Below are 13829 nucleotides of genomic sequence, written 5' to 3' on the forward strand. Positions count from 1 at the left end.
TCTGGAGGTTAAGGTTTTAATATGAAAGAGTGGACGTTTAATCCTTGTGTCTCAACTTGTTTTATTCGGATTTGAGCATTTTGTAAACATCTGTTGAAAATTTATGCATTGTGTTCACTTGTTATTTTTCCGCTGCTATTCTGAAGTTGTAAAGTTGCAACTTTGTGCGTGTAAAATGTTTAAGAAAGTAAAATGGTCACATGAATTTTTCACTTTACACTTGTTTACTCAACTAAAATGATAGATTGTTGCCTTCAAGAATCATTGAGCATGTCATGGAAAAAAGAAAACTTATTGAATCAAGAAATATATAAGTTTGGGATGAAGTCTCTCTCTCTCTCTCTCCAAATCAGCCTGCCTGGGCACTAGGACAAGGTCTGCTATCCAGCAGCACCTTTGCAAACATTGCCTGAAATAGTTCACACTAAGCAAAAAATATGGAGTACTGAAATTTCACATTTCACCATTCACAATTAAAGGTATTTATCATTGGATTTGTATAGCATTAATAGCAAAGTCTCATATCCTCATCCAAACAATCCCTCGGAATATATATTACAGTTATAGGCATGTCAAGCTAAAACAAACAAGGCAAAGAAACAGCCAAAATCGAATCTATTTAATCAAAAGCTTATTCAGTTAGTCCATTTTGGGTAGATATTGTCAAGAATGGAGAGAACGCATGCCTCAAGCTGGGCACGATGGATGTATAATATGCAATGCTAGCAACTGCTCTACAGTATACGTGATGGACACTAGTGAATTGTGACGGTAAATGTACACTTGCTACAGTATGTAATTCTACGACAAGAAACAGTAGGCACGAAAATGAATGTAGTAGCAATTACCAAACAATGCTTGTGAATGAAGCAAATTGCATTGGCATATGAATGCAACCTTCACATGAAATTTGTTTTCCGAAGAATATCAAGATTATGCATAATCCTCCACTTACATATGCAACATCATGTAGAGTCACAAGCATCACAGTTCCTCCACAATCATAGAAAAGAAAAACAATAGATAATCCAGATACAACAATCCAGTCATCATCATGAATAAAGACTAGTAATTCGAGCCAAAAATGCATGCCACACAACACAAAGAACAGCTACACATATGAAATGCAGAGAAAGCCATTACATTTCAAACTTTTGGTACCTGAAATCTTAATTGCAACGCAGAATTTGATCATTTTCAAGCAAATGATGTTTGTGAGTTGTGACTGAAGTAACTCGTTTTAGCATCTGAATACGACAATCACTTGAAATTTGCATTCCAAAAGAATTTCCAGATCAACTATAATCATACATGCTGACCACATTTCATAAGCATTACAGTTCGTCCACAATTTTGAACTAATCTTACAACTAAGCAGACCTGTGACTAAAATCCACTGCAGAACAATCATCAGAATCATAATCATATTCATCATAAACAAAGACTGTTAAATGTGAGCAACAATAATTCATTCATCACAACAAAAAGAACAGCTACAGATATCGAATGCAGAAATCGATTACATTTCAAAACATTTGGTACCTCAAATCCTGGTACACGAGGTATCGAAGTCGTCGGGAGCCACTCGCAATCCAAGTACTAAGTGTCTTCTTTATATCGGCATGATTCACATAAGCCAGCTCATACATACTACACAAATTCACAACAAGCGTCTCATTCAATGCCACAGTCGGAACCCTCTCCAGCGCGCTCTCCAGCACCTTAATCGAGTCCGACAAATCCCTCAAATACATCAAACAAAGAGCTTTGTTGTTGATCGCCACAAAATCGGATGCATCCCTCTCCATACACTCCTCATACTCCCTCACAGCTGATACATAATCCTTCCCAACCAAATATGTCAATGCCTTATTCCTACCTACCAAATTCTTCAAATTCAAATTCAAATTCGCATCCCCACCCTCACTCTTCTCCACCATTTTCTCAACCAATTCAAAGCTCCGTTTAGCCCCTTCCAGATCGCCGTATTGCATCTGAACGTAACCTAATTTCGACACCATGAACGGATCCTCAAGTTTACTAGTCTCCGATTTCAACAAATAGAGACACACCTTAAATTCCTTCAGAGTCAAATGGTGACTCACAATCGAATTGATCACAAATGTCTCACGCTTCTTCCACAGATCGATCGAGATTTCAGTAACCGAATCGCGATTGCGCGACAATTTCGTGTCGCGAATGAAATGCAGGAGAACGTAAAGGCGATCGAGAGATAATTGGCGATCACCTAGCGTAAACGGCAAGTGCGCGCAGCCAACGGAGCGCGAACGGGACCATAGATCCGGACTTGTTGTTCGGGTACTGATCCGGAAACGACTCGAATTGGTATTGCTTCGATCCGAGATCGTCATCTAGGGTTTCGAACTCCTGCTGCGCGTCGGCGAAGCGGCGGAGCTTCACCAGGGCGAGGACGTTGAAAGTGAGGTAAATTAGATGCTCGTGCGGCCGAGAGAGGAGGGACAGCGAGCGCGAGCGCGCTACCTTGTCTAGGATCGTCCGCCACGCGCCGCGGCAGGCGAGGTCCTGCAGCGTGGAGAGATCGTGGCAGTGAGAGTTCAGAGAGGCGTACGGACTCGAGAGAGGATCTTCGACCGCGGAGGCGGAGATGGAGGTGATCGGAGAAGAGGTCGCTGGTGCTGATTCAGACTCAGGAGCATCCATGGCGGAGGAAAGCTATCGTGCGCCGTCAGTGACATGTGCAGCTATTTGTTGAATATTTTTGTGAGGAAAATAATTGGGCTTTTAGAGGCCCAAAATCATTGGGCTTAAAAATTGAATAAACCATAAGTCGACATACATTTAATTTAAAGGCTTTGATTAAAAATTCTACGCACTGATCAAAAAATGAAACTTTTAGCCATTAGGGCAGCGCAACACAGCCCAAAACGGCTCGACTCGTCCCGGTGGGATGAGCCAGCTTTGGGCTGTCGCGCAGATGGCCCGTTACGGAAGGCAGCTCGAGAGGGAGGTGAGGCTGCGAGCCCGCGCGCCATCCCCCCACTCATGTGGCACGCTTGGAATGGCTTGTGACACCCGTGAGTGGGCGTAATATTTTCGGATTTTAATTATAAAAAATTTTAAATATCGTAATGATAAGAACGATATTTTGGTATTTCAATTTTTTTTCCCAACCGTATACACATCCAATACATTTTTATTATTTTTTGGTTGTCCATTTGGTCTTTTAGAAACTCTCTCCCTAACGACACGAACCTCATTTTTCACTAACAATACTTTAATAATTTGTCTCTCAATTTGTTTCTTCTTTCAATACTTGATGTGAATAAAATTGTAGTCCTTTATTAGAACGGCGAACAAAGAGAGAATTCTGATGCAAACAAGAATTACCTATCAAGTTTATTTTCAAACGATTTTACAATACCACCATTGCTCTTCTTCATTGAAAGATCTTCATGTGGGTACCTGCATGAGGGTCCGACTCAATCGTAGTCCGGTAGAGAAAGTTATAGTTATTTTACAAAGACTGCGCATTCTAAAGAAAATGCGGGACCCGAGCAATTTATGCGTGTCGCGAGTCACGTAAAACACGCAGCCGAACGTTTTCTAAGCCAAAAAACACACGACCGAGAAAACGTGTCCGGCATGTTTTTCATGCCCTTACTATTTAAATAGCTAGTGCACAACTCCCAACACAAGCCTTTTGACGATCGGAACTCATTTTGGAGAGAGAAAACAACTAGGAAGTCACATTTTGGAGAGGATTTACTATTTACTACTCCTCTCGTCCCCGATAAGGCTCGCTTTCATGCATCGTTTTGGTGATATTATATACTTTTGAGGGATATAATGCACAAATTTTGAGCTTAAGGTGCAAATCTGTTGATCCGGGAGTTTGTGCTAATTGACCTGCGATGCAAAAGAGCGATTTTGAAGTAAAATACCGTAAGTCATCGCCGGACCTGGGAGAATCAAAAAGTTGGCGAAAGGAGATAGAATGGAAAAAGTCGCCACCCGGTCAAAGAGACAAATGGCATACCGACATGAAGATTCTCAATTACCTGCAAGGGTAAAATGGTCAAATACCAACAAGAAGGTGCCTAGGGTTGAAGTTGAAGCCACTCTATAAATAGAGGCTTTCCACAATGAAGAAGGAGCGCTTAACGCTATCGTAGTTTAGATAGGAAGCTCTCGTAGGCGCTTAACGCCACCGCTCTCTTAGTTTAGTTAGTTAGTTTGTTGCTTTCTTGGCTTAAATATGTAGTTTCATCGTAGGAATTGACGACTTCACCTTTGGATCTCAACTATTTTCAGTTTTATGAAGCTTTGGTGTTTATTTTCATGTTGATGATGCTATTTACTTATATTTCTTGGATGTTTTTCGCAATTGGTGGCTTAGATGTTTAGATCCATGTTGTTTACATGATTTCCAGAGTTTAGAGGTTAAGATTTAGTTGTTCACGTGCGATTTCGAGATCCAATAGTTTAGGTGATGAATTTAAGGTAATCGTGTTCATTTGCTTTCGCTTGACCCATGAGCATAGATCCGTAGTTCTAGCTTGAATTTCGTGTTTACGTCTCGTTTTGAAACATGCTCGTTTTATTTGTCAATGGTGTTGAAGCTCTATTCCATGCTTTGTTTTTACTTGGTTGTTTGGAGAAGATAAAGTTGAAATTAGTTAGAAAATCGGATCGCTTTTTTTGCTTTTCACATCTTTCTGCAGCCAGATGTTTAGGAGAAATGGTCCCCACTTACTTTGCATCTTTTGTCCGCTTATTTTGGGAAAGTTTCAGATGTTCCTTTAGTTACGGGTGTTCTAGTCGCTTTAACTCCAGCTTACAAGTTGCAAGTGTCCGTACTTTTCCCATCCCCCAGGTCGTAAATAGAGTCAAGTTTAATTCCGCCGGTCAAGTAGATTAGAGTTTTAACCCACTCATGAATGCGTGGCGGCAGCCGACCCTCTTTCTGCTTGTGTCATAGAATCGATCTCGAGTAGGTCCATGGTCTCGTGGTTCGACTCCCACTCTTGCCGCTTATACTTAGTAATATTTGTTGCATTAGTGGGAAAATTATAAATCTTGTTGAAGGAGGGACACGTGCACACGACACACGTGCAAAAACCCGATCTTCAATTCCTCTATAATAGAGGCATTTTCTTTTCGGCACGCAATTTAAGAAAAATTATTTTAAGTGGGTTAAGTAAAAAATAATAAAGTAGGAAAAGAAAAATGTAAAGAGATGAAGACGTAATAAAGTAAGATAAATGAAATTTTTTCCAAAAAGAAAATGACTTAGCTATAGGATAATCCAAAAAGGAATATCACTCATATACCGATGGATGAAGAGTGTTCTAAAGTCCGTTATATTGACTTAAAAAAAAATATATATATTCGTCCGTCTTGGCCCCGATGACACATTTTTGTCGTGCACAGATCTTATGAGTTGTTGGTTAATGTGTTTAATTAGTGAGAAAATGTGAGTGCGTTATAAAATGGAAAAAGAAAAGAGTTGAATATTTGAAATTAGTAAAAAAAGTGGTTGGTGCATTAGAGCAACCACAACAATGCTCTCCACGGAGAGCATGCTCTTAACTATTCATAGGTCGACCCAACTTTTATTTATATTTTATTCTACGCTCTTAGCTAAAGCAAAATACCCACAATCATGCTCGTCCCCAAGAGTAGGGGTGGGCATTCGGTTCGGTCTGCTTTTTTGCCCAAACTTAATCAAAATGAAAAACCGAATTTAGTTCAAAATTCAAACCGAAAAACCGCAAATCGAACTTCAATAACCGAACAAAACCGAAAAAACTGAAATTTTCACAAAAACCCGAGAAACCAAAAAAAATGGAGTATATATATTAATATATAGTCATTTTGGATTCTTTTTAATAAAAATTATTATTAATGAAATGCTTTTAGTAATTGTAGTTTTAAAATTGAATAATAGAATAGTGAGACTCATGAATAGTGAAGAACATGCTCTTGGGTAGGGGTGAGCAAAATAACCGAAGACCGAATATCCGAACCAAACCAAACCAAAATTTTAAAATTTGGTTCGATTTTTTCGCTGTCTCGGTTCGGTTGTTTAACAATACAAAAATTTCGGTTTTTCGGTTCGGTTCGGGCGAAAAAAAAAAACCAAATAACCGATCTATATTTTAAATATAATATATTATATATATATTCCATTGATTTAATATATTATATTATATAACATATATATATATATATATAATATTCTTTTAATATATTTTTATATAATATGCATTAGGGAGTGATCCATTGCTAACTCATCATTTAATTGCTAACTACAACTAATTTAAGGCCATAGGATTTTAGAAAACGAGCTACAATTTGTCACTTGTAACTTTTTTAATAATTAAATCGAAAAAAGATAAAAAAACTCTAAATTATGGTTTTGGATGAAAATGTCAATATAGTGTTCCAAAATATCAACACAATGCTTTGAGAAGTCAACACGATGCTTTAGATGTTAACCCATTGCTTATATTGACATTCTACATGTATTATATGACATATTTTATATAGTATGTTGACATTTTAGCTATTTAAAAAAATTAAAAAATTTCGAAATGTTTTCAAATTTTGACGCTCGAACATATGCATCTATGATATCGTTGGAATCCTTATGAAATTATCTTTAATTTGATATATGTTATATGAATTTAAAGTTTTGGAATTTCTTTTAAAAGTTAGTTATAAATAAACATGTAGTTAATTGACATTAATACCCCTATTGATATTTTTTGGAATTAATCATATACTTTATTGACGCTTTTTGTTGATCGTATTGACATTTATGATTAATGATCTAAGCCCTTTATTTGAATATCTAATAGCTTATTATTTAGTTGTAGTTAACAATTAAGTTATGAGTTAGCAATATAACACTCCACATATGCATTATATATATTCTATTAATTTTATATTATATATATCATATTCTATTAGTATATACTACCTCTCTCGAAAATTTGATACATATTACCATTTCTGTCTGTCTCGAAAATTTGACACACTTCACTTTTACCATTTTTGGTAGTGGACTCCATATTCCATTAACTCATTCCTACTCACATTTTATTATAAAACTAATACTTTAAAAGTAGGACCCACATCCACCAACTTTTTCAACTCACTTTCCATTACATTTCTTAAAACCCGTGCCGGGTCGCTTTTTAAAAAAAAATAAAAAAATCCTTAAATGATGCCAGCCATGCGGAGGGGCGAGTGGGCGTCGGCGCTGGCGCTCACCCACGTCGCGACACGTGGGCGGGAGAGTCGTGCGCTGCAGAGAGCGTGCTCGTGCCGACGGCATGAGCCCAACGGTGAGCCTGCGCGTGCTGTGTCAGCGGCACGAGTTGTGCTGTTTCAAATGGCAGCGTGGATGCTCTTAACGGGAAAGAGAATAGTAGTGGAGAATTATTTTACTATTTGCAAAAATAAAAAAAATGCTATTTTAATTGAGACAGCATTAAAAGAAAATTATGTGATTTTAGTTGGACGAGAGAATACTACTCCACGTTAATTCATCTATAGTTCTGAATTTTGATTGATTTTGCCTACTAATTATATTCCCAAGATTTAACGATTTAACTGAGCAATGACTCATGAGGATCAACAATGTGTTATTTTAAGTTTTGACTTGGATTGAGATTGAATCTACTTGCGAAACCCAAATTTGACTAATTCAAAGTTTAAATAATTTTTATATGATTAATTAAATAGTGAACCAAAAAAAATGTTCTTAGAATAATATGGTTTGTATATTTGCAGTATCTAGTAAAGTAAATTTTACTAAAGATCTCTGAATAAATACATAATTTTACTTGAGGTACTTTTATACTCCTCAGTTTGGTGGTGCTTGGTCGTTTCATTTTTTGTATTCATTTTAAAAAATGATATTTCCCGTTTCTAAGATAAACAACATTTGAAATGGGTAAGGATTCAATTCATAGTGGTAAAGAAAGAAGAAGGAAAAAAAGTAATTTGAGATTGTTAGTAGAGAAATGGGGACCCACCTCAATAGAGAGAAAAAAGTTTTCTAAAATTGAATTGGTCTATTTTTTTGGTAAATCCAAAAATGTCAAATATGGTCTATTTTTAAGAATTGAGTAATAAGTAAGAGAGAAAATAATATCTCTCACTTACATTATTTCTATATTATTATCTTTTCTTTCTTTTTCTCAATTTAACTATTTATTACTTCTAACCGAGTGGAACACATGGAGTACTATTTTTGGCCCCTTTTTTTTGCCTTTTTGTTCTTTTTAGTTTCAAAGGATATTTTAGTGATAATATTTCTCCTTTTATCTCTTTTATATCTGTTTCCATTTCTTCTCTTGTTTATTATTTATTTAATTTATTATTCATCTCTCTCATTCTCCATTTAATCTCATTATAATTTAGTTTAACAATAAATATTCAATGAACATCAATTCAAATATAGCTTTAATTTGATATTTATTTTATGAACAAATTTAAAATAAAAGACAATAATTTAATTTTTTCTAAATTTTCTTTACAGAATGGATGAAAGAGAAATATAGTAACATAAAGACTAAAAGATTCATTAAAACAAAGAGGATAAAAAATGATAAAAATATTAAAAGAGTGCAAAAGTACATCAAATGAAATTGAATTAGCACACATACAAAATGTTTCATTAATGTATCAAATTGATACAAAAGTTTTAATTTTACATGAACCATTCAAAAAATTTAATTAGTATTTTAAATTAATACATTATGTTAAATTTCTTTAACATGGGGAGCATATGGCGCATCCTTAACTAAAGTCACAACATATTTGTAAAACATACAATACTATAAACATTTAAAATGAATATACATTTATGAAGCTGTAGATGGTTTTCCTTTGATTGCATTTTATTTTGAGTTTTGCATTATAAACATAAATTGTCTACAATACAAAATAAACAATATACAAATGCATTGATCATCTAAATATAATGCAAATTAAACGATTTAAATGTCTAAAACGCAAACTCAATAATACAAAATAAAATTTCCTTTATAACTAAAATACAATCGCGAAACCCAACTACAACTTTCACAAATGCATATTGCATATTCGTGTTTATAATTGCATGTTAAACGTGTCAGTGGCTGAGTTGAAAGTACATGGTAACTTACTAATTTTAAGCACATCCCTCTTTAACATTGTTTAAAATTATTTCTATGAGGGTTAGTTTTTTATTATAAAAAAAAAAGTTCGATCCCCTTTTTTTTAAAATCATCCAATTATAAGAAATTTAACATCGTCTAAAAACATTGCTATTAGGGTTATTTTTTTTTTTTTTTTAACTCCATATTTAAAAACTAAGTTTGATGCCCTTTTTATAGAATCACCCAATTATACTTTTGTCGTATAGAAATATACAAGATTTCCAAACAATATTGCTTGTATCTACTCTAATATTTTGCAGTATACAAATATATAGTACTATACAAAAATCATAACATAACTACTATATTTGGCTAAAGGGAGACGCGGTCTGCTTTTTCATACTTGTGTGACTTTTATTTGCACTAAAATAAGTCTCTAATCACAAGAGAAGAAATAATGAGAAGAAATCTCATCCTAATATATGTAGAATTTAGTGTGGTGCTAAGCCTCATTATAATTTTGCTTAAGCACAAACTATTTTCTTTTCCCAATAAATCTTCCCGAATTCATTCACAATATGATGCCCAAATGACACGTGTCCCTGTAAAAACATGTTAATTTTCTATTAATCGAGGGACAAAATCAGTAGCATAGGATTTTCAGATTTACCTAATTATTCAAGAGATTAGTCAAAATCTTGTTTGGCGCAAATATTTTTTAACAAAAAAATTTAAATTTTTGAAATTAAATTGATTCACTACGCAACAAGATATTTTTATTATATTTTATGTGTTGCAATTCATACTTTTAAATGTTAAATTTAGAATGAAATATAAAAGTCATCGTCGTCACATAAGATAATGCCAAACACGACTTATTGGAAACTAGTAGTAATTCTCAACAAGCTAATAATAAATGTAGGAGTTAGTTCACCTCTTGTTATATATTCCAAATTCATTATTCACACAAACTATATATATTTACATATAAAAAAGCTCATATTCACATTTTTCATAAAATTCATATTACAAAGTTTCTTAGGCCTATAAATATAGCGCTTGTGGACACAACGTTTTACCAACACATAGCAAAACCAAATAAGATGGGTCGGAAAATTGACATAAAAAAGATAGAAGACGTAACAAAATGTCAAGTGACGTTTCAAGCCGCAGCAGCCTCATGAAGAAGGCGAATGAAATCGCGATTTGCTGCGACGTTGATGTCGCATTTGTTGCCTTTTCGCCATCTGGCCGGATTAGCAAGTTCTGCAATAAAAACGGTGTGTGTCAATTTTAACTCAATAAAAAAATTCTTTTTTAAGAGAATGGAAAATTTTTGTTAAACTCAATAAAAAAATTCTTTTATATTTTTATGTTTCACCCTCACAGAATTGAAGATGTGCTCCATCGTTATGTTGATCTACCAGCAGAGAGTAGATTGAGGTATTCGGAATTATTTCTATAGCTAATAAATTTTCGATTATTAACTTTTATTTAAGCAATTACTAAAACTTTGTTTTGCTAATAATAATTGTGATATGCTGCTGTCCGTGGTTGACGAAATGCAGGGAGATAGATGATGTTCAGTATTTTTTTTAAAAAATAAATTTATTATGGATATATACACATTTTATTTTTATTTTATTCGAAAAGAATTCATATATTTTGTATTCAATTATTTATGAAGGGAAACTGGAGAAGTTGAAGAATCTGGATCATTTTAAAAAGTGACAATAGCAAGTTGCAATATTTGGACAAACAGTAATTAACTCTCCCCTCAAACACACAAAATTTATACCTTCAATTTTAGTTTGTGTAATTATATTTTAAATTTAATTCCGTATTTCAATATTTTTTTTCAACAAAAATGAAGTTAATTATCTTTAATCTTTTTCCCTAGCTGACAAAAAATATTATATATTTGGTGCATATATATTGAATTTGATGGGTGCTTTTTTGGGGATAACTAATTCAAGGTTGAGGTATGATTGATTTCTCACACTATCTACCTTTTAAATACATATGTATATCAAAATTATAAATTTATAATATATAATTGCTCCTGATCAGAATCTCGAATTGAAAATTTAAAAAGGTGGCCTAGAACTGCAAATTTTAGAAGCAAATCTCAGGTAATTATTTTAGTATTTTAACCTAATCTAATTTCATTTCATTTCTTAATCCTTATTATGCCAGTTGATTAAACAATTATTTTAATTTCTTAGAGACTATGAATTGGACCCGGAGCAGGACCCATTACATCTATTGTCTTGGTGTAGAGAAACATTAATCATTCTCTCGAAAGAGTCCCAGCTAAAAAGTTAGTATTCAAAATTTTATCTTATTATTTTCTAAAATATTTTTTAAAAGGATAGAGGATCCATTTTTTCTTATCATTTGAATCATTTGCTCAAAAATATCACATAGTTTAGGTAATTACCATCTAGTACTCGTGTTTCATTTTCAAAAAATTAAAAATTTTCAGATAAATTCAGGCGATTGATGTATTAGATTTCGTTGTATAATTTTTGGTTATCGATGTCTAATTTGGGAATTTACATTTAATTTCTTGTCATGTAGACATTTTGATTGGGAAAATTTTATCGTGATATTTAATCTCAAAAACGAAACAATAGTTATTAAATGATAATTATCTAAATGGTGGACATATTCGAGTAATGCCCAAATGGCTAGGACAAAATGGATTGTTTACCATTTTTCAAAAAAAAAAATAATAAATATATTAATCACGTGCTAACAAATATATTAATTACTTTGTAGGGGTTTGTTTAATCATCTGCAAACATCAAATGTCCAACCAATTTTTAAGTATGTTAACAATATTTATAATTTGTTAAATATGTTTATAATACTGAATATTTGTAGTTAGTTGGATTCAAGGGTGTTGCAAAACCAAGATCATGAGATTTCTTTTTCTTCAAATTTAATGGAGAACGAGCTCAATTCAGGATAAGCCCAAATTTTGGGGGTAAATTTTAAACTTTTAATTTTATTTACATTTTGTTTTAGACCATATGGAAAAATATATGTTGTTTTTAATTTTTTTTTAGTGCCAAAATCCAAATTCAAAATATAATAAATCCGGGTCTGGATACACCCAAACATCAACCCTTCCATCTTTTTTAAAATTTCAACGGGAATATTTGTTATATACAAATATCCCTTTTTTTCCCAAATTTATCGATTTTTAAATTTTACCATAAAATTTTTTAGGCAAATTTTTTAAATGCATTCTAAATTCCATTCTAACTTAAACAAATGCCCCCTCCAAGGTAAATACTTTCTTTTTTTAAATTAATTTATCCATTTTTAATTTAAATTTTCAAAGTTTTGTAGTGAATTTGGGAATGTCCACTCAAATGTATATAATATGATATACCCCTTTTTTATTTTTTTCAGATCACTCAAGCGTATTTAAGGTTATGGAACGCAAAATGCAAATCAACTTCACTAATAAAGATGATACGATACAAACTAGCTCGCAATATGCAGCTTGCAACTTCACCGATAAGGGTGAAGGGGGCCAGTCAAACATATTGAATGGTTCAAAACAAGAGGTAGATATTTACATTACTTATTTGAAATTATATTGCCCTTTTCCCTTTTTCTTTTTTTTTTTTTCTTTTTAAAAACACCAAGTCCTTGAAATTTTTTTTTTTAATAGTTTTTTTTTGTGTGTGCACATTGAATAGTTTGTTGTGATTGTAGGGTACTTCGGGAACAACACTTGTTGGACCAAGATTAAAGGAAACTTTGGGGGGTGGGAAGACTTGCTTATTGATGAAAATTTTTTAACATGGGAAATTTTCAAAATAATTCATGTGCTTTAACATATAGTCAAAACTTCTTTGGATTTGTTGGAGAAAAATAAAAGAAAAAAAAAAAGCAGGAAGGGAATATATTTAGTAAAGAATAAAGGAGAAAAAACAGATAAACAAAAAAAAGCTTTTTTTTTTCATTTCTGTAACATTTATGTTGTCATCTAGTGTAATTTTGCATCTATATATCAGTGGAATTTGGGTTGATTTGGACACATATACCCAACTTATTTTCTTGAACTTAAAAACAAATTAAAAGAAGATGCAATAAACCAACACTAGACTTACAAAAACCCACAACTAATTTTCCAAATTAAAAGTAAGAAAATACAAATACTGCTATCTAAAAAATTTAAATTCATAAGTAATCGGTAATTTTGAGTCACTCCCCTTAATATTATGTTTATGGGGTTGTTTTTTTATTCGGAAGAGTTCGATGAGGAAGTAGAGAGAGAAGAAATTAAAGTAAAAATGGGGCAGTGCCCTCTCAGAATATTCAGACCCATAGGCTAAATGGAGGATGGTCAAAAGGTTTTGGGGCTTGCATCAGTGTTAAACATTAATTTTCCCTTTATTTTGGGTTTAAAAAGTAGAATGGTGACTGTTCCTTATTGGTAGGGTAAAAACCTCTTTGTACTCTGTTTATATTTGGAAAAACTTTTTACGGTTCAGTGTACATTTCAACTCAAAAAAAAAATGGAACCTCCCTACCCTTTAGTCTAATGGATCAACTCATAGCTCAAATCCAGTTGACCAATTCAAAAAACTATAAATTCAGATGCCAAAATAGAGTTGAGACAAAACATAGAAAAGGGAAAACCGACTTCTCCAAGGAAAACATGTTAAAGGGGATGTTAAT

At 33.1% G+C, this 13829-nt stretch overlaps 1 pseudogene; it reads right to left on the minus strand.

Moving 5' to 3' along the window:
- Nucleotides 1-193: 193 nt before the first annotated feature.
- On the minus strand, nt 194-2710 carry LOC125198528 (annotated as a pseudogene).
- Nucleotides 2711-13829: the final 11119 nt, after the last annotated feature.

This window comes from Salvia hispanica, unplaced genomic scaffold, assembly GCF_023119035.1.
Source record: "Salvia hispanica cultivar TCC Black 2014 unplaced genomic scaffold, UniMelb_Shisp_WGS_1.0 HiC_scaffold_16, whole genome shotgun sequence".
NCBI classification, from domain to species: Eukaryota; Viridiplantae; Streptophyta; class Magnoliopsida; order Lamiales; family Lamiaceae; genus Salvia; species Salvia hispanica.